The 26,507-nt window shown below is 39.5% G+C and overlaps 1 protein-coding gene and 1 long non-coding RNA gene across 2 annotated transcripts in view; one reads left to right on the plus strand and one right to left on the minus strand.

The window, feature by feature from the left end:
* The window catches only part of SMPD3 (sphingomyelin phosphodiesterase 3), a 120,802-nt gene extending 98,866 nt beyond the window's left edge, over positions 1 to 21,936 (minus strand). Inside the window, exon 1 of the mRNA XM_055726322.1 lies at positions 21,632 to 21,936. The gene's annotated coding sequence lies outside the window, so the exon portion shown is untranslated. The remainder of the gene's footprint in view (positions 1 to 21,631) is intronic.
* Positions 21,937 to 22,124: 188 nt separating this feature from the next.
* Positions 22,125 to 26,507, plus strand: part of LOC129737354 (uncharacterized) — a 99,671-nt gene continuing 95,288 nt past the window's right edge. Inside the window, exons 1-2 of the long non-coding RNA XR_008735121.1 lie at positions 22,125 to 22,247; positions 23,227 to 23,327. This is a non-coding gene — a long non-coding RNA (uncharacterized LOC129737354). The remainder of the gene's footprint in view (positions 22,248 to 23,226; positions 23,328 to 26,507) is intronic.

A 26,507-nucleotide genomic window follows, 5' to 3' on the forward strand; every position in this document is an offset into this window, starting at 1 on the left:
AGCATTAATGCACATTTCATTATGAAGAAATGATCCCTGAAGGCACCTTATGCTCACCTTCCTATCAAAAAAAATAATTCATACCTGGAAATGTTTTTTCTTCTCTCTTGAGCTGGTATTATAGGCCCCTGCCTGGATTCCTGGGCCCTGCTGTGTTAAACACTTATACAAAAAGACAATCTCTGTACTGAAGAGCTTACAGATTCTTTCATTTTATTTTTAGACAACACCACAGAGTGACTGGAAAGTACAAGTAACAAGATGATTTTGAACATCATGATAAGCACTGTTTAATCACTGTAAAGGCTTTATAGGTATCACAGCAAATGAGAGTTTCAAAAGGATGGACTTGAAAGGAAAGGAGGTGACCTCAAGGGATATTCAGAGGCAGCTTCTTCTAAACACAAGGGAAGGTGAAACAAAAGAGGCTTGTTAGAAAGCTTGATACATAAACAACCAGGACACTTTGACTGCTCATTTGTAGTTCAGAATAAAAACAAACAGCAAGTGAGGGAACAGATAAGGCAGAGCAGACAGTAAGTAAGCAGATTGGAAGTAAATGGGAAGTTCTTGTCACAAGTATGCTAAAGAGGCATGGTAGGGAATCCACGCAGGGTGGCTAACTCAAGAACCATGCAAATTACCTTAGCAGAAGAGTTCTACATTGATGTTAACCACACAAAACTGAATTCAAGGTTCATGAAGGGGGGGGGGGGGGGGGGGGGCGGGGGGGGGGCGGGGGGGGGGGCAGGGAGGGTATTCAGAGTGAGGGAGAAGTCTGTGATTTGGTAAGCTGGTTTTGGGGGTCTGTTTCTGGTTTTGCTCCCGTTCATTGCAAGGTACTGTGGCAAGTTATTAATGACAGCAGCATTTAACATCACCCTGGAGTTCAATGCTTAAGAAAAAACAAGGACCTACTTCATTAACAGGGGCACCTCAAGCTACACCTACACTATCGTTTCACCGCTGGCTTCTCAGTTGTTATAATAAGCCCCATGAGTTGAAAAGCCACCTAGAGAATAAAGGTCTATAAAGGTCAAGACAACCCAAGTACCAGAAAGATACTTCATCATATACTGGGACAGAAGAAAAGCCAGAGTTGAGCAGGCAGTGTAATCTAGCCCAAGCCTGAAAATAATACAGAGGCCTGAGCTGATACCAGTTCAGCTAATGCAGCCATATGGTGTAGCTCAGTCCTGTGTGGACACAACGGGACACAAAGAAACTAAGTTTCATTAACACAGCACTGAGGGTAAGCTAACAAACTACCTCTCTGCAAGCCCTACTACCTTCCCAACAGTCTACCACGTTCACTGCAAGCTCAGCGATTCTGTACTGCACTCCATTGCTCTATGTTACGCACCAACAACCAACGATGTTCAACAGTAACTGCAGCCATCTGTTTCCCTTTTCCAGGCCCCCACTGAAAACATTTCTGACATCAGCACTGTCTCCATAGCACCTAGAATACTTAAGTGAATTTTTCCGGTTTTCAAGCAAACCAGAGCTGAAAACTGGAGAGATTTAAATGCAAGATGACATCTAATAATGTAATAAACTACTCCAAATGGCAAGGAGTAACTGAACTATGTGCAAGTTCACTTTTTGTATGTTCACAGAATTTCTGACTCAGCCACTGTGAACCTGTGTAGCCACCAGAAAGGACTGTTCTTCACATCTTCCTTCCTGCTATACGCATTTTCACCATATCCTTTGCACTGACACTAGCACCTCAAGCAGCCCTGCACAGTCAACTAAACCAAGGAACTGATGCCACTAAAAACTGCGTAGCAGCACTAATTTGCATCATCCTAAAATCGAGCATGATCTGCAACCCCAAAGTACTATATTGTATCAGAGCATGTCACACTGCAGCTGAGAAATCTGAAATCTTTATGTGACTATTTGTAGATAAAAAAGGGCAAGAAGAGTATCTAAATGAGATTTGCTATTACTTGCTATTCTGCCAGTTGGCAGTCTTTCTATTCATATGCCACTGGGTCCCTTCCTCCGTCAGAAATACCTCAAGTGTGACATACACCTCCTCTGAAAAGAATGTGCAGCTTTTGCCTCTGCTTCTGCCACTTTTCTTAGACTTCACTCTTTACTGTACCAAAATAAAGTTATTTCCTTGCTGCTCAGGTTTATTTCATTTTCTCTGGCCTCTGTGGGTCTGTTTTTTCTTCAGAAATACTTATATTTTGGAAGTGGTATTGAATCATTTGATATTACACATGTAATTTATATGGACTCTGCCCCCTATTGATAGTTACTATCCCTCTGCTTCCTCCAATTCATTTAGTTCACTGTGGCACATTCAGAACAGCCTCAACAAAACGATCCTACAGCAGGCAGGAACTTCTCTAAAAATCTATCCTGTAGGATGCTGTAACAGTCTCAAAAAATTCTACTCACACAAGAGAAAGGACTTTTTGGAAAGGCATACAAAGTTAGTTTCTAATACCTTAAACCACAGAAGACAGCTACATTGATTTTATACCAGTGCTAGTAAATATTTGTGTTTTCTAGAGCACAAATAAATCATCTGACACTAAACATTTTAAAAACTGAAAGCACATTAAACACTAAAGCAGAAAATATGCTTCCATGTTATTTTTTTGAAGTGTATCTTAGACATTATTCTCACAAACTAAAGAAACATCATGATAACAAACTGCTTGACCTTGTTACAGTAGAAGTGCTATGCAGTACATAGAACTATAGAAACTGTAGATCTGCATCTGAGAAAAATTCCAGTCTGTAGCCTTGATGAACAGATAATGGCACAGTAGTAATGTTTAACACTAACACTTCTTCCGCACTCTTTCAAAGCAGCCACTTAGGAAAAATGGCCTTGTTATTAGTGTAGTAGATTATTTTTTTCTTTTTGCCTCATTTTAAATTCTTGCCACACTGCTCTGGGTATGTACCCTTTATTACTAGGACACTTCTTACCTGCATGCCTGTAATTGGAGAGTAATGATGCCATAATGGGCTCACAATGTCAGTGAGGTGGCAGCTGAAACAGATTCACTATATTAGCCTCACCAAATTAAATCTTCATTTGCAGAAGGACATTCAAGGGATACAGATGTAAAACAGAGCTAAGTTACACCCCCAAAAGTGTGACAAAGAAAGCTCAATCTCGTAAGTACATCAAATACTTTGTCCAAAATGAGGCTTGTGACTGCTGTGAGATTTCTCTGAACTTCTGTGATAATTTTTTTACAAATTTGTAATATGTTCAGTCTTTGTGATGAAAGAGGAAAGATGTATAAAACATTCCCTTTCTCAAGGCTTATGTATTCACCACTGTGACAACCGTGTACATACCACAAAAGACAAGAGAGAAAATGCAGTGACCCAATGACGTGTCTGGGAAAATAGTTTTCACTGATCTACAGAGCATGTACAGGCTATGTGTTGCAATTTTAGTGTTCAAGTTCTACGCTAAAAAAAAAAACCAAACCCAAACAAACCACATCACAAGATGAAACATTAGCAACTGCTACATGAAATTGATCACAATAATTTTAGAATCTACATGTCACTGACTTCAGAGCACATATTACATGTGTTTATCAGCGTGCACATAAGCAACACTAGAAGAATAACTGAAACTCTGAACCTTGTGTCCACGCTAACAATGAACACAACAATATTTCTCAAAGTCCAATCAAAATCTTAAATATTAAGCTTGCTTGCACGTGACACCAACAAAACAGAACAACATCATATCATCACAGGTAAGTTGCAAGTAAGGTACTGTCTCCATTCAGCCACAGAGACAGGCTCTGAAGCAAAATGGAAGGACCTGGACCTCGTTGAGTTGTAACAGTGCTTATGGGCAGTCCTCTCTGTGTCAGTTTTCTCAAGCTGTACAAACAACACACTATTCTAACTACATTTTTTGAAAGCCTAGAATTTGCTACAGCTAACACTGGCAGGCTTGAAATAGCATGTCTTAAATCTCCAGTCTAATTTTATGAAAGCGGCTGTAAAGCAGTTAACAATTCATCTCTTTTCCCTTATCACATTTATTTGAATGTTTCTGAATCTTACAGCTCTGAGTTACTGATTTATAATTAGCCGTTTTATTTTTATTTGTTTATCTGAGTGTCACTCAGCTATTCTGCAAGAGCAACAGCAGCATATAGACAGGTATCCCATGTTCCTACCTAAGAATTACAGTATTATAGTCTGCTTAATCTGGATTATTTAAAGTCCATATTTAAACTGTGCAAACACAGCACAAAAGTAGTACAATACATGCAAAAATAGAGCTCTGTTTTGATTTGTTTTATCTTGTCTTTTCTTTTTCCCTCAAAAGTCCACAGAAAATTACTGGCTTGTTTTCTTCAGTTGCAACAATTAATAATTCATTTTCCAGAGTTTATGCTGGCATTAAGTGACAGAGATAATGTATAAATTTTGTCCAAGAGCATGCTAAATAACATGGCTGTTTTATAATAATTTTCTCCTGCATTTACAACAGAGGATTTACTTTTCCCATGACAAATAATTTTCTATCAAATAAAGTTGATAAATATTTTTTTCCTGCTTCTATGAAAGCAGGACTAGAAAATTTTACAAGGAATCTCACACTACATTCCCACTTGGCAAAATGGGCACATCATGCACAGCTTCTATTCACTAATAAGGCATTGCAAAGTTTGTGGGACTGTAAACTAAGTAAGAAAAAAAATGTACGTAAGCTTAAGGAAACTGTCTTTCTGTGGCTTGACTTGGCACAGACATTACTTCTGGAAGTGTGAACTTTGCAAATTCATAATTATAATTTGTGCCCTGATAATAAAAGTTAAATACTAAATCCTTACACAGAATTCATATAACTACAGTAAGCACTTCTCATAAATGCAAACTAATCTCCAACCATGCAAAATGTATTTAACTATTCAATATCTAATCAGACATAGTGATGTTTAAGGGACCAAAGACAAGGCCAAAACACTGCACAAATGGACAAATAGACTAATTTCAAGTTACACAAATTATTCAAAAAGAACTAAAAATCTTCTACAGTACCTGAATCTGGAATAATAAGTTGCATAACTAGCCAGAAAGACCACAAGAATCAATATTACTATCTTGTAATAGCTCTGCCATTAAAAAAGATGGCTGATTGAAGGAAGTTTATTCCAACACAAAACATTCATTTTATTTGTACTGCAACTATTTTAATACAGGACTCAACACTGTTAAATCAAACTTAGTAGGAATAGCATCACTGATTACATGAAAGGGAATCAAAGTGTTTATCCCAACCTCTAAGCCGGAAGGCTGCACAACTCTAGAAGGTGTGGTGGTATCTCAATATTATCACAATATTATTAATGGTTACTTAAGTAAACTTTAATGAAAGCATTTTACTCCTGTACTTTCCCAAACACATATGACGTTTTGCACTCTTATAACTAGCAGCCTCCCTGTCACAAAAGCTTGTACTTTAAATGAACACACCACCAGAACAGAGACAGCAAAACAAGTTACCTTCACTGTCAACTTTGGTCTCAACCCAGAAAATCACTTGCCTGCACATACCAGACACATACCCTGTCTTACTCTGTACTGGTTGGCAGCTTTGGGGTACTGAACTGAGTGGGGGCTGTTGTATAGCTACTTTTTTTTTTTTTTTTCCCCATGTGTTATTACTGCCCTCACGGCATTCTAAGAATGTCATGCTTAGCTATAGAGACCAGATTTTCAACACATCAGTTCAGTTAGGCACAAAACCAAAATGGACAAATCTTCACAAGAGCTCAGAACAGTCAGTGCTAATCGTTTTTGAAAATCTGTCCCCAATTATAGATGCCAAGTACTTGAAAACCTGGCTCCAAGCTCTTAAAAATCTGTTTTCATGTGCTCAAACCCAACACTGCTTGGAACTCCTGACACTATGTATTTCCATGAGGGGAGGAGCAAAGCAAGAGGCAACCTACAACAAACTGAATAATAAGTAAGAAAGCTTACTACTACTACAGGTACTGGCACTGTCCACAGGCCAATTTTGGCTTAGCCCCTGTTTTATTTATATATTAGTCTTTCTGACCTAGAACTGAGCACCTCTTCCTTTTGCCAGTTCCTCACTAGTGTCAGCTTATGGTGTTGCCAGTAAGAGTAGATTAGAGCCAGAACAATGCACTGGCCTGAAAGAAAATGCAGCAATCCCTCAAAACTTTATTTTCCTGTAAACAAATCAGGTTGAATCTATGTAAATGAATTGAGTTTACACAACGTGGCCAAAAAAGACAAGAATAGAATATTCATCCAACTGAAAATTTATACAATTGCAAAACAGAACATAGCCATTTGTTATTTAAGTGGACTATGATGGTATGTATCACTTAGCTTTACCACATGCTCCAGGAATCACTTCCTAAAAGAAACTGCTGTGCAAAATGAGATTGAATTATACATTTTGAAGCTTTCACAACAACTTTGAATTTTAATATAAAATATGGAATATCAAGGCCAAAATTCTGCCTTCAGCACAATTCTTTGTCCCGAAAACATGAATAAAAGTTGTTTTGTTATTGGAGTTTCTTTAAGGATATCTGAATTTAGCAGTACAGTAGTTGCTTAAACTTTGATGTTCAAATGTAAAACTGAAATGACAGCTTTGGCCAGTTCATAAAGTTACTACACTATAAAGTCAGATTCCATTAATTCCCTGAACAGCCACACAGAAAAAGTAGAATCATCGGACTTTTTTGCATGCTGTGATCAGAACTGTAAGGAGAAGTCTCCAAGCATCTTTTAAGGAACTCTTGCCTTTAAAAGATGTGCATGACATCTAATGTAGAAGTGTTTGGCTTTTTACTACTACCACCTGCTCTAATAATTTAAACGTTATTTTCCTAACACAAACTCTCTTTACCCCAGTTAAAAATATAGACTTTTTAAAGAGCCAATGTTAATTCTAGCTTATCTAAACATAGATGATTCTTATGAGACAACAAAAACATCAGGGACTTAATGTAAAAACCTTCTAATACCCTAGCGTATAATTACATTATTCATTAGCAAGTAACTTCAAGTGGGTGTAATTTAATGTTTCCTTCCTGCCCCTTGAGCAAACATAACACAGAATAGTTAATCAATTTGATCCTCAGTTCCTAATATCCACTGTCTCAATAAAATCTAATACAGACTCAGAGAAAAGCTCCACCACAGCCTACCCTCAAGATCAAGAGCGTTTATCCAACTTACAGGTTCACCCACTGAAGAGGAAGAGGACCACAGACAGACTCTACTTCTTTCATTTTTCAGTAAATTCAGCAGAAAGAAATTCCCCTCTAAGATTTATTTATCATCAGTTGTTCCTTTTGATTAACTCTGTGTTTTGTGGGATGGGCTGGTCACTCATGAGATGCACTACAAGCAGGCACATCGATTCTCACCTCAGACCTCCCCTTTCAACAAAAACAGCAACCAGGTTGCTTTGATCTCAGCCTGGTACAGTCTGGGTAAGGATCCTCACATGAGAAAAACCCAAAGCCTCAGTGTCTTACACAATCTTCCTATTAAAGCAGTGCTTATTTAGTAACAAATTATTTAATAAAGCATTTAATGATTTAATAAAGCTATTTCCATTTAAACATCTTTCCTCCATGCTGCCTAGCAGGGTTAATTTCCCAAGGACAATAATGGAGAAACATAATTAAGAGAGCTTTACACACAGAAATTGACACTCCGAGGAGCAGGGTAATGGAGGAAGCCTGACAATAGCAGGCCTTCCCACTCCCTGACTCTCTTCACATCCCGGGTCTCCTCAGCCTCTCTCTCAGCTGCCGCTATTTTCTGTGCTCCTCCACACTTTTTTCTCCCCTCTCCTCTCTTTTTTTTTTTTTTTTTCTTCCCCTTCTTCTGCAAGGCTAGGGTGATAAGGCCAAGGGAGAGATGAACGAAGGAAGCCAGTTTTGGTTACCGCCTACGGGCTTACCTCCCCTGAGGCGGCTGCACGTTCAAACTGAACCGGTCCTCGCCTGCCCTGAGGACGCTGCAATGGTGGCCTCGCTCCCCAACAGGCGCGACAGCGGAGAGCCCGCCTTCCCGCCAGCCCCGCTCTGATTGGCCGCTCGGCAGCAGAGGCGGAGACACGCCGAGAAAGCACCAACCAGAGGCGAGGGCAGCGCTGTGTGACAGCTGTAAGGCTGAGGAGGGTGTGAAGTGATGGTGGTTAACGCTGTGAGGCGGCGTGGTGAAAGAAAGACTTCGTTCTTCTTGGGAGCCAAATGCCTAACTTTGGTGAAGAGTGAAACATCAGCTGGTGTTCTCCAGATGAAGCATAATCTGTATGTTATTCTTCTCAATGTTGTATTTGTTTGGAGGTATCTAATGGTAGCTTCAGAAGTAAAGTGTCAGTGCCCTCTTGAGGAATAGCCTTGCTTTACCTTAGCTATATCTTTACAATACTATCAAACTTCTAACATCGCAGGCTGTTTTTAAACCAGGAAGGAGATGCCTTAACCGATTATGATTAAAGGACTCTGCCATCTTCATTGATACCAAACAGCCTGGCTGCCTTGCTGACTATTAGCCCACTTCTACCAGTTCCTAAACTGGGAGGTGACTAAGGTATGGAATCAGATTACTGAGTGTAAGCCTGGCAGAAGTTGACTGCATTAAGTGAGGGCTGCATGGGAGAGATAGTAATCCTCTCTGGGATGTAGAAGAGCTGCTGATGTTACCTGTTTGGCGTTTTAACATTTTTTGTCACTGAGTCCCTCCTGGCATCCTTTCTATGGCTACCTGAAAGGAGGCTGTAGCAAGGTGGCTGTTGATCTCCTCTCCCAAGTAATAAGCAATAGGACAAGAGGAAATGGCCTCAAGTTATGCAAGGGGAGATTTAAATTGGATATTAGGAAAAATTCCCTCACCAAAAGGGTTGTCAAGCACTGGAACATGCTGCCCAGGGAGGTGGCTGAGTCACCATCCCTCAAGGTATTTAAAAGATGTGTAGATGTAGCGCTTAGGGACATGGCTTCATGGTGGACTTGGCAGTGCTGGGTTAACAGTTGGACCTGATGATACCAAAGGTCTTTTCCAGCCTAAATGATTCTGTGATTTCCATGTAGCAGCAATGGCTTTCCTTCCCTCTCACTTGCTTCGTGTTGCTGTGACCTAGCAGAACTAGAATGCAACAAAAAGCTAGGAAAAGGAAACTTGTGATGGCCTGAAGAAGAAGAAGGGAAATACCATGAAAGTATGTTTTAATTTCTGATACATCTATAGATAGATAGTGGGGTGTGGGGTTTGTGGTGAGGTTGAGCTCTATCAGCTCTCTGTGAGCCTGTTTCCACTTAATGCAAGAAACTTCCAATTGATATACAAGTTCTCTATAGTTTTCGGAGAGAATGGTTTCAGCTAAGACTTGTACTACCTGCCTCTTTAAAGTAGCTTGATTAGTAGTAGACTTAGGTAGTCTTGCTGATGATGACTCTTAAACTGCTTTTTTTGCCTCTGAGCTGTAAGCATGTTAATTAGTTTTTGTCAGTTACACTGACTTATTTTTGTCATTCTGATGATGATTTTTATACTCATTATAACATTAGTGGTTTGTCTAAATCTATTTTATGTACTCAAAAGCCTGGGATAGGTACTTCATAATTATGTTGGCTTTTTGCATTAACATGTGATCTATAATGTTTTGGAGCCATCCCATACTGTTTATTTCATTAGGTTGCCTGGCCTGTGTATTAAAAATCTTTCTGCGTCTTGGAAAGTAATCTAATTTTCCAAATACCAGAAAGATAATCTTATTCTGTAAGAAATTTGACAGGATTTTTAATATTCTACTTGTCCATGCCATAGCCATTTTTCCTCTGCAGTAGTGGTAAACATCTCAGCACAGCTTAAAAAGAATTTCGGAAGAGCTGTCTTCAACAATGAACTTTTTATCTTGAACTGTCCAGCTTAAACACTCTTTAATATTATACAGTACAAGTACACGTTTCATGAAAACAGCATGTACTGAAGTATATAACCCTATAGTAATGCAACTGTAAATACATAAACAACATCGCAGACTCAAAAGAAGGATGCAGTTTTCTTATTGTTGTCAATGAATGGCAGCAGTAATGGGCTGGAAAAGTAGTAAGAAAAAGTAAATTGGCCAATCAGTAGTCAATGTAGAAACTTTTTTTTAGGTGCCCATTTAGGGTGTTATTACGTATCTCCATTTTTGACAGAACTATTGCTTCTTATGATGGTATCAAGTGCTAATAAAATTTAAGATCAGTTTTCATGAGATCTCAGGACACCTCCCTGTGCATTCTCAATTCTTGTTCTTCCTGCAACTGCCACCCCCTGTACATTTAAGTCACTCTGTTTCCAAGAATATGGCCAGATTTTCCAGGGTATTTTATTTGTAAATATGAAGAGACACGGACTGCACTATTTGTAGGATTTGAAAGCATGATTTTTGATTACACATATTATTGATTGAAAATTCGATTACAAATATTAAGTAAGTCTCAAGATCCAGGTATTGCGGTTGACTGCTATGAACATCTGGAAGTAAATCTGTAGTTGTGAGAAGTACAAGCTTTGTGGAAACTATTTTCTTTTTAGAAGACTTTAGATTGAGGGGCAGACTTTAAATTGGCAGGGCGGGAGTCACAATTCTTAGCTTCTGACACCATTTTTCGTATTGAATACCAAAAGCTAGCTTTTTGCAAATTAATTCTAGGTGATAGATTTATCTTTTTGGTGTTTATGTCTATTGAGCATTTTCTGTACTCACTTGTGAAATCACTTCTACATCTCTGAACTGTTCCCTGCTGGTTTTTTCGGGTAATATGTGACCTTTTTATCATTCCATTGTCTCTTTGCTTCTCCACTGATGCTGAACTGTCAGGCTTGGGGTCGCTTACACATTTCCGGCAGTTCAGCACATCATCCACATTTTTATAGAAACTGTTGAAATTGCATGATTCCTCTCACTTCACTTACGTGCTTGGCAGCAGTTCCTTCATGGGTATAGCTGTTGTTTTTCCTTTTTACTGAATGTTCTAGCTCTTGCAGTGTCAGTTCCTTCACCAGCCATCTGTCTTGCTGGCTCACTCGCTATCTTAACAGCCCTCCTTCTCAGACTAGATGCAAGTCCTAGTGCATACACCATCAGCTGTTAATTTTTTATTCAGAAGCTTTTAAAACAATTGTTGCTGCACACAAATATAGGATATTTCAATCCTCCCTATTTGGTCCTTGGCACTTATGGTTGCTTTCTTCAGCCTTCTGCTTTTTCCAGGTTCTTTTGTGACTTGTCTGTCTATCACTTCATTTCTTTTCCTGAAATTTTGAGAGATTTTCTTCAATTTGACAACCTAGCTTGCCCCTGAATTCCCGCTGGATAGTGCATGTCTGAATGCAAGGGAAGTCTAATCCAGTTCTGTTCTAATCCATTATTCAAAATCTCTGAAAGAGGCATCTAAATACTAGATGTAAGTCAGGTAACAGCGCCTGAGAAATGTAAAATGGATATCTTTTATCAAGAAGTTAGAGAACAACTTCTTTGTAGTAGTATCAGGGTTGCAGATAGGATATATTGTCTTGTAGCTCAGGGGCTGGCATATTGCTAAACAATCTAGCAATGTTTTTGATGAAAAGTTCTATTTGCTTGTAAGCTTCTTGGGCCTGGATGCAGAATTGCTTTATGAAGACCCTTATTATAGTAGTGGTTTATTTTTGTACACTATACCTGCTTTATAACTGCCAATATCTGCTGTTCGTTTAGATAGTGTTTAGAGCATTACAAACTAACACTTGGTGTTAGTGCAATTTTCAGGGGTAGAAATGTATTACATAGATAGTAATACAAATAAAGATAGAAGCATACCAGATATTTTTTTTATGTGTGTTGATAATCCTTTCTCAAACCCTCTGCTCCTTACCGTGACAAATTCAAATATTTTTTATTGCTAGCACCAATTAGTCAGGCAAGCAGCTGTCCTCATGAAGAAGGTCCCAGGAGATTAAAACTCCTGGGATACTGATTTGCATGCTAGACGTTACTGTTTGTCATCTTCTAAGTGTCTTTCACACGTATTGTTTCTTAATGATAAAGAAAACTGCATGTGCTTACAGTGGTAACTAATAGTAAGCTGGATTTTATTTCCCCACTGTGCTTATGACCTCCAGGGTGAATTTAGGCCTGTTAGTTAATACCTCTAGTGAGGCACTTTCTATGCAACGAAGGTTTGTTTCCAAACTAAACCACTGCAGCTGAAACAGGTCTTTTCCCATTGTGATGGTGTTATGCTGGTGAAGATGTGTTCATCATAGATTGGTCTGTTCTGGGCTAGGAAGTTAAAAGGTGTATTACTATAATGATAATAGGATTTCTGCTAGTATAATTCTTCCAGTGGTACAGAAAAGCTTGTAGTCTCACCAGAAGTTACACAGTGTCTTTCTGGCACTGCCCAGGTCTTTTTTGTGCAGTCTTTGTGCACAGGAAATGAAAACAGTCAAGTAAGACAGCAGCGTGGAGGAGGGTGAGAGTGCAAATTAGTTTATTTCATGTCTTTCTCTCAGATAAAAAAACTTCCTGCCCCCAGGATGTGACTTCCAATAAGAAGGTGGCATAGTGCTAGTATTTGAGGCTGCAGAAGTTGTCTTCAAAACCCTGTTAACTGAGGTTCTCAAGTGTGGTCATGACAAGCCTTAAGATAGGACTGTGAGAGGTAGATGAATCTGGAAATGTCCAGAAGTCTGCAACTATGAACTGGTAACTAATAAACTTTTCCTCTCGTTATGTGAAGCTGCAGATATGCTAAAAAAATGCAAGTAGTGAAACCCAGGAAAGCTGCAGGCAGAAGTTGGTGAGCTACAGCTTGTCTTCCCTCCTTGTTACTAGGATGTACTCTGTAGCCTAGGTCAAATTAAGCATTATCTCATTAATATCAAGGAATGACATCGTTAGGTGAACACACTGCCTATGTTAATTTTCTGTGCTGGAAATACCAAGTAAACTTGCTACAGAAGAATAAAACTATTCACCAGAATGTGATTGGAAGGGTATTTTAAGAGCAGACAAAATTCACTTATGTGCTAGGCTAGAAGGAGCTAGCTACTATTTAGTCCTATTAACTAAAAGGAATCTCTCAATTAATTCCCTCTGCAAAAAGAAAAATCATTAGGCCTCACAAGATTTCAAAGTTTTGTGCTTTAAATAATCTCAGTTACCAAAGAGTATTCCTGTTAATAAATCAGTCAAAATCTGAACCAATATAGTTAAGGAAGTGTGAAGTGAATAAAAACTTAACTTTTGCATTAGGTTAATAAAATCTTTCTGTCGTGGAAAATACAGAGGCTTTAGCTTCATCATAGTTTTTACATTGTATTCTAATGAAACAGATGTACATTTTATTAAAACTACCTGAATAAGCCACACTTCCAGTTACCAAGACATGCTTGTCTGCAACATCCTGAAGTAACAGAAGCATCACTGTGTAGAGCTTATTAATCTTTTTTATACTTTCTAAAACAAGGCAGGCTATTCCACTCACTTATAATGGGTTCAATAAGAAGTTAGATTAAATAATTTTCCATATTCTGTAAAAATGAATTATATGATATAACTTGTGGTGCAGACATAAAGACTCTGCATAGGTAAGTTTTGAATGAAAAAATCTGGAGCTGGGCCCTGCAGCATTGTTGGAAGTAGCTCTTCAGAAGGCAGATTATGAAATTAGATCTGTAATCTCTGCTTGACATAGAGTTAATATGCAGCCTTTCCAGGGCCAAAGCTGTTTACTGGTTCTTCCATCTGTCAGGATTTTCCTAGCTTCTATGGGAAAGAAATGCATACATTTGAAAATGAGGAAAGCTTTCTTTGTGGACATGTTACGGAACACTTTCTAAGAACTGTAGGTAGCTACTGGCAGACCACCAGGTGAAGGAGCGAATGGATCTAATGGAAGTAGTTATTAACAATAACTAAACAAACAAAAAATCCTTTTTCCCCCTCTGTGGTGTGACACTTGAAACTTACTTGTGTGAGAGAAAATAGAGGGGAAAATAATAACCAAAAGCATTAGGACCTAAGGAGAATTATTAACTTGAATGGAAACCTATGGGGTGTTTTTTTAGTTTGTTTCTTTTAGGACTGAGCTTAGCTTTTTCTTTCTGAGAAAGTTTAGTGTGAAAAGCCTGCAAGATTAATGAAGGACCTTACCATTGTGAAATAATGAAATCAAGCATCATATCAGCTGGCAGAGATGAACTCTTCATGTTTGTGGTAACTTGGTGGTGCAAACTGTCTTGCAAAGTCAAAACAGTGAGCACATGAAGGAATATTTATTTTGTGCTGACCTAGTGATCTGGTAAGTAGTGTTCTGCACCTGTAGATTGACTCTTGTGTTCCATAGCCTTTTCTTGCAGGACTGAAATGAAGACTAATGTAATTAGATGTGTGGCAGCCTGTGGGCTGTGTGTCAGGGAAACTTCAGTACAGGTTTCTGTGTTCAATAAAGATTCAGCTGTGCCTGTACCATTTCACCTTATGTACCTTGGCTGCATTACTGTTTTGCTTTGGAAAAGCTGGAGGTTCTGAGAAGTGATCAGAAGGCTGGTTTTTAAAAAGTTGCAATTATCTATTTCTGTCACTCATGTTATTTGAAAATTAATAGTTTAACAAGGAAGCTGAAATGAAAAATTAAGGGCTTTCTCTCAGTGAATAAAAATCGTTTTATACCCAAGATATGCCCATCCATTTACAGCAGTATACAATTGGAATTAGGTCTGCCGGTCTGTGGTAGGTAGCCAACTACTTGTGCTTCATTTTCATTGTACATTGTTCTTTCAAAGGAATGTTTATCGTATAGCTGATACCCTGGCAGCAACTAGAGTAATCTACATAATTGCACCTTATCAGGACAGGCTTTTTTCAGTAATTTTTCCACCTTTGGTGTGGGAGTAAGAAAAGTTTCCCCAGGACTGGAAACAATGAAGTGCTGTTTTTAGATAATACAGTCATCTTTACTTTTGCATTGCCTTGCCATGTTTGAAGGGTACATGCAGCTTAAAGTTAAAGCTCTAAAGAACATTATGTTTCATCATGAAAATGTGATGGTATATGCATCCTGTATGACTAGAGAAAAGAATCCTCGTCTCCAGTGTGTGTCAGCAAAATATGTATATTTATGCTCAGGGCTTAATTATGGGCACTAATTGTCAGGGTTTTTTCCTCTCTTTCTTTCTCTCTCAGATTCAAAGGGATTCCAACATGGATTTTATCCTTCTTTGCTCTCACTCCTGGGGACAAGAGAACACAACCTTTTTTCTACTTTCTGAATAGATTTACAAACATGTCCCAGCCCACATGGAAATAATAAAATCAAGAAGATTCTTATCTATCTTTATTGGTCTCTGCCAGTTCTTTAGCTTGGATAAGATACTTATGACTTTGTTGTGTTTTCTAGACTCTCCCTGCTTTTCCTTCTGCTGGTAGGGTCATCAGTGGAGTTCAGCTTTGAGCTGGATGAAGCACTTCTATAGAGAAAGCTATGACACTCTGATCTCTTATCTTTATGACGGGACCAATTTCACGGAAGTTAACTGTGCTGAGGAGCCAGGAACTGATTAATTTTTTTTTCCAGTCTGTGATATTTGAAGTGTTTCAGGGCACACTTACTATTTTGATGTGTCTTCACTTATCATTAGAATTTCTCATTGATTTTGGTATCAGTGACAGACAGTTCTGACTAGCAATAGGGGAAGGGTGGAGTAGCCTGTATAGAAAACTACAGCCCCTCAACTGATAGCTGCTAATTTTTTTGAGGTAGTATTACCTCTTCCCAGGCAGGATTAAACTGCCTTTTCTCCATCCAGTAACTACTTTGTAAAGAAAGAAAACAAGCCGTACAACTTCCTGTGGTGAGTGATCTTTCTGCTAGCCTCTTTGCAGTTACCCTAAAGGAGTCTACGGGTTTTTACCCCTTTTTCCAACATGGCTTTGACAATGTTTGGGTAAGCAAAGGGAGTAAAGTTACTATTTAACTCCTCTTTTGGCAGAGAGATTAAAGCAAGACATTCTGCTTAAAAGTGAATAGCTTCTACTGTACTTGAAGCACAGCATAGGTGGAAAAGAACCAAAAAAACCCCAAACATTTGAAGCAAAACTGTTAATCAAATGTTAACTTGTTAAGAAATAGTCAAGAGGGACAGATGGAATCCTGTGATTCTCTCTCTTCTCCTTGAGTCAGTTTCTAAAATACATTAAAAACTTGTGTACTTTTGAGTGGCAGATATGGCTTGTCACTTTGGAGGTTATTTTTGCTATTGTTAATACTGAAATAGATTATGCTTGAGTTGCAATAGTTGACAGAAATCTTAAGTAGCACAGAGAAAATACTTGTCTTCCATTTATTATCTCAGCTTTCAGATTTAAGGAGCTGTATGTAGTTAAACTTTGAAATTATGTAACAGTAACAGAATCCTGTTCAAGTTGGTGCCTTTTAGCAGGCAAGGGAGTGGGGAGGGTGTGATTATACAGTAAACACATTAAACTTTTTCCTTAAGTGTATTCTTTAAGGCAGCATTCAGCTACTCAGAACAGTGCCTAGCACATGCTCTCTGCAGTTTGCACTGAACTCACAGTGCATCTTTTGGTATTTTTCCCATGAAACAGTGATATAAGTCTGAGCCTTGGTGTACTTCATATTTAAATCAGAACTTCTCGGCTTATGTTGTCTAATTGTAACCCATTTTCTGGTAACATATTTCTGGAGTAAACATCCTCTTGATTATATGAAGAACATGCACTCTGAATGATCTCAGAACTGAATAGTTGTTAAATCTTGTTCTGGTTCTGTAATTGAGCTGTGTCATAGGTCACATGCTAATTTCCAAAGTGCAAGTTTAAACATATGCTGTGGGAATGTTAACAAAGGGCACCTTTAAGATTTTTTTTTTCCCCATATTTTTAGGATGCCAATTTAATGTTTATTCACTCTGTATTTGCAATGCTGAAATTTTAATGCACATTCAAAGTAAAGATACCAAATTATGTCACCAGAGCTGCTCCCCACCTGCAAATGTAAGCAAGAATAATCCCTATCTGCAGGTGTAAAGCTAAATGGACAGACAGGCTATCTTGTACATAGATGTATAAGTTTGTACATCTATGCTTGTACATAGATGACTCTTCTTTTATAATGCCTGAGGCATCTTGGGTCCAAATCTAAAGAAGACTGTATAACCATCTTAAACTGAAGCTAATGGAAATTCTGGCTGTTTCAGAAATTTTAAAGAATTTGGTCCTGTGTGTTTCATATGGAATAGCTAAGATGGCTGTATTTGCAAGTGTTATGAAGTTGCATTTTTTTGAGGACAAGTAGCAGGAGGTTTAAGTAAAAAAAGGAACCCACTAACTTTTTAATAGCAGCCTCAGACAAGTCTCAAAAAAAAAAGCAAAAAAGAAACCTGAAGAATGACAGAGTAAGTTATTTTGTGCAGTTCTTGCAAACAGGTGCTAGTCCAGGCACATCATCTATGCAATCTGTAGAATAGCAGGTGAGTGAAGAAGACAAAGTAGCATTTAACCTGAAGCCTAGTAGGCCAGCAGCCAGAGGGAATAATCATCACAGAGGCAGAACAGCAGGCATGCTGCCCAGGCATCCACTCCCATTGAGGAGACTGGGGTCAGCTCACACACTGAGTGCTTTCTCTCTGTTCTTTAAATATACTTGTTAAACCTCAGATTTGTAGTACAGGATTCAAGACTGAGAGATTTCACAGCTTCTCTCACCTTCACTGAGATTTCCTATAATCATGAAGTTGCTTGCTTCTGCTTTGACTTAAGAGGATGTTTGCCGATCACTTCATTAAGGTATGGCAGCATTCTGCCTGCTTTTAGAGTAAAATCTGAGTGACCCTGACAGCATAGCCATCAAAGGGTAGTATTTGCATGATTAAGTGGGGAATCATTAAAATCTGATTACTTCCCAGTGAATAAATACAACTTTATGTGCAGAGTTTGTCCGTTATCCCACCATCTTTTTCTTACCCCCCATCCCAAACACTAGAAACAAAGTTGAGTAGAACTTAAGCAGGAAGGAAGATCTTGTATTCATTGTAATTCTGCATAGATACTGTCCCCAAGCTACATGTTTCTCAGAAACTTGTTGTTCAAGACAAAATAAAACAGAATTGAATATTTCTGCACAAAGCTTTGTCAGCATTATATTGTCAGATCAAATTACGGACTCTTCCTTTTTACAACAATGGCATAGTTCAACCATAGTCTAACGTTTTCCCAGATTTTACAGTGAGTCTGACCTGTGATACATAAAACTACAGGATTATAGCAATCATGCTTGGAGAGCAGCTACAATTTTCTTCTGTTTACTTTTCAGTATTGCAGAGAACTTGCTACAAATGCTTAAAACTTATAGTTAAATATTTGCAAGTTAGGAGCTGTACCTTCAAAAATTACTGAGACTATTACTTCCTACTTGAAGCAAGTCACTGGGATTACTCCTTTTGAGTTAGCAGGCCCTCTCTTGTAAGAGTTCAGTAACTGCTTATTGCATTGTGCATTTAAATATCTTCTGTGAAGGGTGGAATTGGGAGTATCATACTAACAATTTAAAGATATTTATGGGGATAAGTCAAGTCTAGCTATATTTAATGCCAAACATTGCTAGAATTCAAGCAGGAAATTGGAACTATACAATACATAAAATTATTTGTTTCTCTGTTTAGAGTTGTAGAAAATATTTAGGCCATCTCGGCCATAATCCGGGTAGCAGAACACCATATTAAAAGATCTTTTTAGTAATGCAGGGTACCCCGGTTCTCTTTCATAAAGGTATGTGTCTTGCCAATCTCCCTCATACAGACAACAGTAAAAAAGCACTAGTCTCTGCTCTTCAACAGCACTTGTTGATTTTTAACTGTAGCATTTTTGTACAGATTGTGCTTATAAGGATTTTTTTAATCTTTAAAAAAAACGCTTACTATGTTGCTGCATATTGTGACCATAACTGTGGCTCTAATGTTGAAAATATTTCCAGGTCAGTTTTTTGTGCAAGTCTTTTTGAAAAACGGGCTTTTACTTAAGTGTAATGGAAACATTTCCATGACTTCAGCAGTCTACTATAGAAGTTAAAATAAACATTTCCACAAAGAGATTGCAACTTGAGATTTACTGTACTGTGCTGAATGCATAACTGGACAGGGAAAGTTGCAATGGATCCTAAATCAGAAAAATATTGATTGTTTATTGCCCGAGCTGACATATAAGTAATTAGCATAAATGTTCCATTTGCAATAGCCTTTAGCATAAACAATGTCAGGGTAACAGAAGTGTCCTTTTTAAGATATTTTGGGAAGACCAGATCAGATTATTAAAAGCATTCTGCACTAGCTTTATTAGCACAAAGCAGCTTTGTCTTTGTCCTCACTGACCAGGTAAAAATACAAATGTGGCAGCAAGCACAAGAGTCTCAGTTTATGAATTATGGCAATGTAGGGGTGTGGTCAGAGCATGCTGCTTAGCCCTTCTGATATTTTAGGGGCTTCTCAAGAGCTGTTGCAGGCAGCAGCAACTGAAAATACACAACTGAAATGTCTACAGTGCCCTTCTGGTATTAAGCCTCTTTCATTCCTACGCAAAAATGAGAACCTATTTTAAGATTTAACAGTGTCCTTTTAAATTAGAAGCAAACTGCCACAGTGAGATATTGAGACTGGGTTAAGCAGTGTATGCTGTGGTTACCATCACTAAACAGAGCTAGATCTGTTAAGATCAAAATGGTTGACTTGTCATTCTATAGTAACTGTTCCCCATGGAAAAAATTCAATAGTATAGCTTAAATCACACATAGCCGATCATGTGCTCTGAGGCTTCTATGGTGCTGAGACTAAAAGGCAGAGGTAGGGAGGAGCTATGTCAGGAAATCTTTTAATTCTATTGGCCTGGGGTGGGGTGGGGGGGTGGGGGGGAGGGCGTGGAGCTTACCTTGCATGCAGTCATATGCACACATTTATTTTTAATTTTACAGTTATGTGCTATTATAATTGTTAACTCAATTCCTAAAAGGCTGCTTTTAAGGGCCTGATGTTATGCCTCTGCATGTCCAAGGTGCCCACTGGATGGGGAGTTTTTGGATGTGCAGTGACTGTGAGATGGTACTCAATCTGTTCACCTTCCTTTATTACAGTAAAGCACAAAAACTGTTGAAGTGCAGCCTATATGAAACAAATTAAGTGCATGCTATCCTGGAAATGAATTATGTACTTGAACCTTATAATCAGTAGTAAAAAAAAAAAAAAAAAACAAGTCAATGAAATATGAGAACAACTATGTTTCTATCCAGGCTGGAGAATCTTTAATAACATGGGAACTGCTGTGAGTCACGACAACTTAGTTTTAAACACCTGCCTTTCTGATCCCAGCAATTGCCTTTCTGGCTCTTTTTGCTGGTTTAATACATGATATACTACCATGGGAAGCAGGGGATGCCTTATACACAAAGAAATTCTTTCTTGATACAGGGCAGAAGCATTAAGAGTACGCTAATTAGACTGCCTTTGATTTTCTAAAGGAAGCACTTTTAAAATCTTCATTTGGTCCTTCAGTTTCTTGTCAAAATCAGCACAGAAATGGTGCAAGTTCCTTGTTTGGCTGCATGAAGTCTCCTAGGTTAAACTTTTCTCACTATCTACACCCAAGAAAACTGCTGTTTCTGTTTTGCCAACCTCCCCCTTCCCATGCCACTCTGAAAAATTGTAAGTCATCCTGTATTACTGATTTAAATATATATATATATATATATGTACAGCTGCAGCCTACTTTATCTAGGGTAGCTAAGGAATACTCACCAATCCTTTGACAACACAAGCTACTACACACACAAGTGGTTAAGAACACTTGCTGCTTGATTATGGGTGTTTAATATGCTTGCTCAGTTCCCCGTTCATCACCCAGCCCTAAGAGGAAGCCTTAAGTATCAGGCATAGCAGCACAACGCTTGGCTGTAAATGACTTCATGTAGGATGTAACTTGCCTTAAATACAGTGGAATTTTTTCCTCTCTTTCCTGATGCCTATTCACAGAAACACTGTGCCTGCTACTCTGGCTCTAACCTTCTGCTGCTTATCCTAGCTCTTTGGTGGGGCTAGTAAGTAAGAAATTCTTGCCATGCAAAATCTGTATGAGCACTACAGCTAAGGAGAGGGTACTCAAGGAAACCATTTTGCAGTCTTGACTATAGCACTACCTTACCTGTGTGACAAACACTGCCTTTATCTTTTCTGCTGCCTAACATGATTCCAAGAGCAAATCAATATATTTAGGTGGTTTGTTTCCTGAATATAGCCAAGCAGGGATATTTGCAGTTAACCAGCCGTCCCTCTCTTCTCTTCCCTTCCCCCCCCCCCCCCCCGGAAATCAAAATAACGAAACTACTTAAAAAGCATATGCACTGCACCGCTTTGTTCCCCGCGGTCCCCCTGCCCGCGCTCGCTCCCTGCCAGGCAACTCGCGTCTCCATCGGCCTCCGGCTCTCGGGCAGGCAAAAGCCCCTGGAGCCGGGCCCCGCGGGCAGCTCGGGGCAGCGGGGCGGCGGGGATGCAATGCGGATGGGCGGGGAGGGAGAGCCTTTACCTGCCGCGTTCCCGCGCGGAGCCAGGGGCGCCTGGAGCTGCTGCATCCACGCCGGGGAGCGGCGGGCGGGCGGGCGCTCAGAGTGCCTGGCGGAGGCGGCTGAGCGCCGGGGCCATGGCCGCGCCGGGAAGCGGTGGGCAGGGAGCGCCGCCGGAGCCTCCGTAAGCCGGGGGGAGACTCAGCACCTGGGCGCTGAACAGCTCCACGGAGCGCCACAGGCGGGGCCGGCGCCGCGCTCCCCGCCCCTGGGCGCGGGAGGGCAGCGCCGCCGCCCGCCTCCCGCCTCGCTGCGCGGCGCTGCGGCTGCTCCGCCCCGCCCCGCTGCCGCCGCAGGCGGAGACCCGGCAGCGCGGGCGCGGCCGAGCAGAAAGGGCGGGAATGGCCACGCTTCCCAGCCGCCCCCGCGGCGGGGGGAGGTGGCCGTGCTCCCGCGGGCGGCCGGGAGCTGTAGTCCCGTGGCTGGCGGAGCGCCGGGGCTCGGTTGGGCGGCGCCTCCCGCCGTGAGGGGGCCACTGCCCCCCGGCCCGCCTGGCCGCCGCGGCGTTGCGCCTCTCCGGCGGTGGGTTCCCTCGGAGCGACAGCGCGCCTCCCGCCCTGCCGGGGCTGCTCCGCGCCGGTACGTCCTCCGTGGGTCGCTACGCTCTTTGTGGAGGCTTTTCAAAACGTTTCTTTGTTGTTTGGCTTCTTTTATTCCCCCTTTTTAAAATCAAAAGCTTGGGATATTACAGCCCTGCGGTGTTAGGGGCTTGCTTAGGGGAGAGGGCAAAAAAGTGATATTATAGTTCTTACGGTCTTTGAGAAAGTCCTGAAAGCTGTGCTCCCTCCCGCCCTCCCTCTCACCGAGATTCACAAGCTAGAAGATACACGTAAGCAGCTAAACAGTCAGGACTCTGCCTTGCTAATCAAATGCAAAGCCCTGTAAAAAACATAGCAAACCCGACTGTAACCCAATTGCAGCTGCCTTTCAGAAAGGCATCTCTAATACTAATGCTTATACAGAGCTCTTCAGATAGTTATGAAGCATTTTATGAAGCAGGGTGTGTTAGTTAATGTATTGGTTCATTTATAAATTATTCCCAAGCAGATTTCCTATTTACTTGCTCATCAAAAGAAAAAGCCATTATTCAGTGCAGTTTTAGTTAGAAGTTAATGTACACTTTTGGTAATAATCACAACAGAAGACTCTTTCAAGAGTTGTTTAAGAAAAGTTAATTAACAAGTTAATTTAGAAGTTTGAGGACTAGCCCATCTCTCGCCCTGAATTACGTGGCGTTGAAAGGTGCTGAAGGCTTACATACAGATTCCTATATGTTTGGGTTACATGTGTGCCCCTGCTATTGCTGCTTTGAAACCCTGACGTCCAACCTTCAGCTAGGTTGGTTTTTTAGCAACTGTATTGCAAGCAATATGACAGAAAGCTAGGACAATCAAATTAAACTAAGCAGTGTGTTTTATTTATGCTACATTAGCAAAACCTTCCTTTAGGTTGTCTTCATTCCTGTGTGGTTTATTCTAAGCTAGTGATGCAGAAGAAGTTAGGTTTACTGCTTTTTTTCATTGGGTAGAGATTATAATGATTTCTCACCCCCTTTCAGGTGCTTTCTTGGATAGTTCTTAAATGTAATGGGTTTTGTTGATAGCAACTTGATCACCCAGCCCTACTGAGCAAGTTCACTTCTGCAGGTATCCTGAAAAGGTGAGAAGTTGACACTGACCCTGATATTACATGTTGCTTAGTGATTCTTGGATTTAAAGCACTGTCTGATTTGTGTTGTAAGGGATGCCTGCTCTGGTACTACATTATATGCCACCAGCGTACTAACTTGATCACGGTGTAAGTAAAGTCTGTGAAATATATACAGCTGTTTGATAATTGTTCTAATCTTTGCTAAATGATGACTACTAAATTGCTTCCTGAAGTACCTTCCCCAGTGTTTCCACAAGACTCACTTAGAACAGAATTACGTATCCTCAGTTCCCTAACTGGAATTTTTCAGCGTAATACAGTTTTAGCTAAGTTTGGTAGGTAAGTTTAAAACAGTATTTAATTTATTACAACTTCTATTTGATGGAAGCGAACTGTAGGTGTGGAAAGTATGGAACTATAAGGCAAATGCTTCACTTTCAGTACTGACTCTTAAAAATTAGTCATTGGTATAGTGAAGAACAAATAATGCAAAACAATTTCTTCCTTTTGTCATTTCCTTCACATTCAAGTAAGAATAGAATGTACTTCCTCAAAAGTAGGGCTTTGGTGTGCTATTTGAGTGCCCTCTCCAGCGAGTGTATGCTGTGTCTGAGGCAGTAGGAAACTTGCACTGATAAAGAGCCTCATTGAGGTAAACTGTATAGTTGAGGAAAACCTTCAGTAGTATGTGCAGCTGTGGGCACTCCCAAATTACAAGACAACAAATAAGCAAGCCTTTTGGTGCTAATGTGGAGGAGAGCCACTACAACTCCCTGCTCATTGCTTTTTGTTTCCCTCCACCATTAATCTTAATGAAGCCAGGTTTGCCCTTCTGTCAGCTGAAAGGGTCCTACTAAAGCAATAACCATTTTCTGCTTTGCAAAGCAGAAAAATTGAAATAGAAACACATGCATAATACTTTCAAACTAGTTGTGAATAATTAAATGTATTATTCAAACAGTAACACAGCTCAGATTATCTTTCAATTAAAGGACCAAAGCAATTTTATACAAGTTGCAGGTAATCTAGTTAATCCAAACCTCAGATCTCACATCTTTCCTACTCTCCTCTTCTCTTTCATACCCCCAGTTCTGAACTGTAACTTTTTGAGCACCAAAATAGAAGAACAAACATCACTTTGCTTCCAAACTCACATAGAAATTCCTGGGAATTACCTTTGAAACTGGAGTTTGGACTGCCTTCGTTAAGTTTGTTACAGTTATACATGATTCTATACAGAAGTAAAAGTGGAATACATTTATCAAATCAAATATGAAAAGTTCTTTAAGATCTTAACACAGGCAGTTGTCAGCTATTCAAGTACAGCTGAATAACTGGATTCATGGATCCTAGTTTCTGCTAACAGCAGCTGTAGTGTGCTGTTGTCAGCAGCAACCGGTCTGCTTACCCTGCAGACAGACTCCCATTTTCCTGCACATGTAAAACAGATTCAGGGAAACCCAGAGAGAAGATTAAATTTCTTCCCAATTTCAATCAAATTTCTGTGTTTATCTGAGCAGTTCATCTATCTTATGAAGGAAAGCAAGAAAAGATTATTAATGTTATTTTCTACAGATATCTCAATGTGTTGCTTCTTTTCAGTTTGTTATACATCCAAATTCTTATTGATGGGCTTAGTAAACGTTTAATTAGACATACTGAAGGATCACTGATCATTCTGTCTAAGGATTGCCCAATTGTGCTTCCACAGGTTTTCTTTCATTAAGTGAAAGAACAGCAGATGTCATGATTCATCCTCGCTACCTCCATTTTCTCATCCTAGATAAACTATAACCATACAGGGTCAACCCTTTCTTTTCCTTGCAAAGAAATAAACTGAGAAATTGAAATAAAGGAAGAAGAATCTCTGTCTAATTGATAACAGAATAGAAAAGCAGAGATTGTGCCAAATGGTATAGCTAAAATAAATGACACAGTCATATACAGTAAGAAGGATATATAAAGGAATAAATTCAAGGTAATTACTCAAAAATGCAACAAGCGCTTTAAAAAAATCCTTCTTAGAGACAACCTTGATCTGCCCTTAAGCAGTCACTATCTAAACAAGGTTTTGAAATTTTTTTTAGACCTAGTTCACATAGAGAATACTGAAAACTGATTTGAGATGTCCTGCATAACTCTTTCATGATTCTGCCATTTGAAGTTAAATCTTTTATCAGTATGAGATACCATGGCACAGTATTCTATGCATGTAGTTGTAATGGTTTGTTTATCATTATTGAAGCATAGATATCAAATACACAGAAAAAAACTGGCTGAACTGAGAAAGCAATTGCTTCTAGAGTATCAGTTAATAAACCAGGAGCAAAAAAGTGTGAAATAGTTGTAGATGTGCAAGATTTCAGAGTCATGAAAGGCAAAATGTCAGAAAATAATGCTAAAAGGCACTAATTAGACAGTCCAGCATTTTCTGGTAATTCTCAAAGAATTGGGGAATGCAAGAAGATGATTGAGTTGACTTCACAGAAGGTGACTACAGCTGTCGTGTTAGCAGAAATGAAATGGGGCACAGTGCAGTGTCTCTAATTATGTGGTATTGTTGGAAAGCAGTCAGGTAAGCGAATTAAAGCAGAGAACAAAACCAGCAGAGAAAGCAAGCTATAGTGAAGACTAAGGTAATGGGGTAAGTATTGGAATTATTGCCTGCAATTTCTGTTCTGTCACTGCTATGAAAACATTTTTTTAATTATAATATGATTTAATTGTATACTTTCATTTATTAGTATCCACAGTGGGGAATTAATTTTTCAGTCTACCTTTATGCTGTGGCTCATAACACCCTCATTGTGGAGCCTACATGAAGAGCAAAAAAACTTGAGTCAGGAATATTTTTTTGTAAGAGAGAAAGACCTATCTATGCCTTGTTCATCATAAGGCAGCTGTCCTTTTTGTAAAGAAAAGAGAACTGATTATACTGACTGTTCTGCTGTCAGCAAAGAAGGAAGGATAAGGGGTCTCATTATGACTATACCATATCTGGAACTATTAGGAAGTAAAAGTTAATCAGGAGAATAAAGTTAGGTTGGTCTTCCATTAATAGTGTTGTATTGATCATGAAAAATATTTTACTGGCAAAGCTGCCAAAAACCAAGTTCCCTTAATCTTCTGCTGCACCTTTAGTTTAACTTCTTTAATGGAGTGGCATTTCAAGTCTCTGTTTCTGAAAGG

This window comes from Falco cherrug, chromosome 14, assembly GCF_023634085.1.
Source record: "Falco cherrug isolate bFalChe1 chromosome 14, bFalChe1.pri, whole genome shotgun sequence".
Lineage (NCBI taxonomy): Eukaryota > Metazoa > Chordata > Aves > Falconiformes > Falconidae > Falco > Falco cherrug.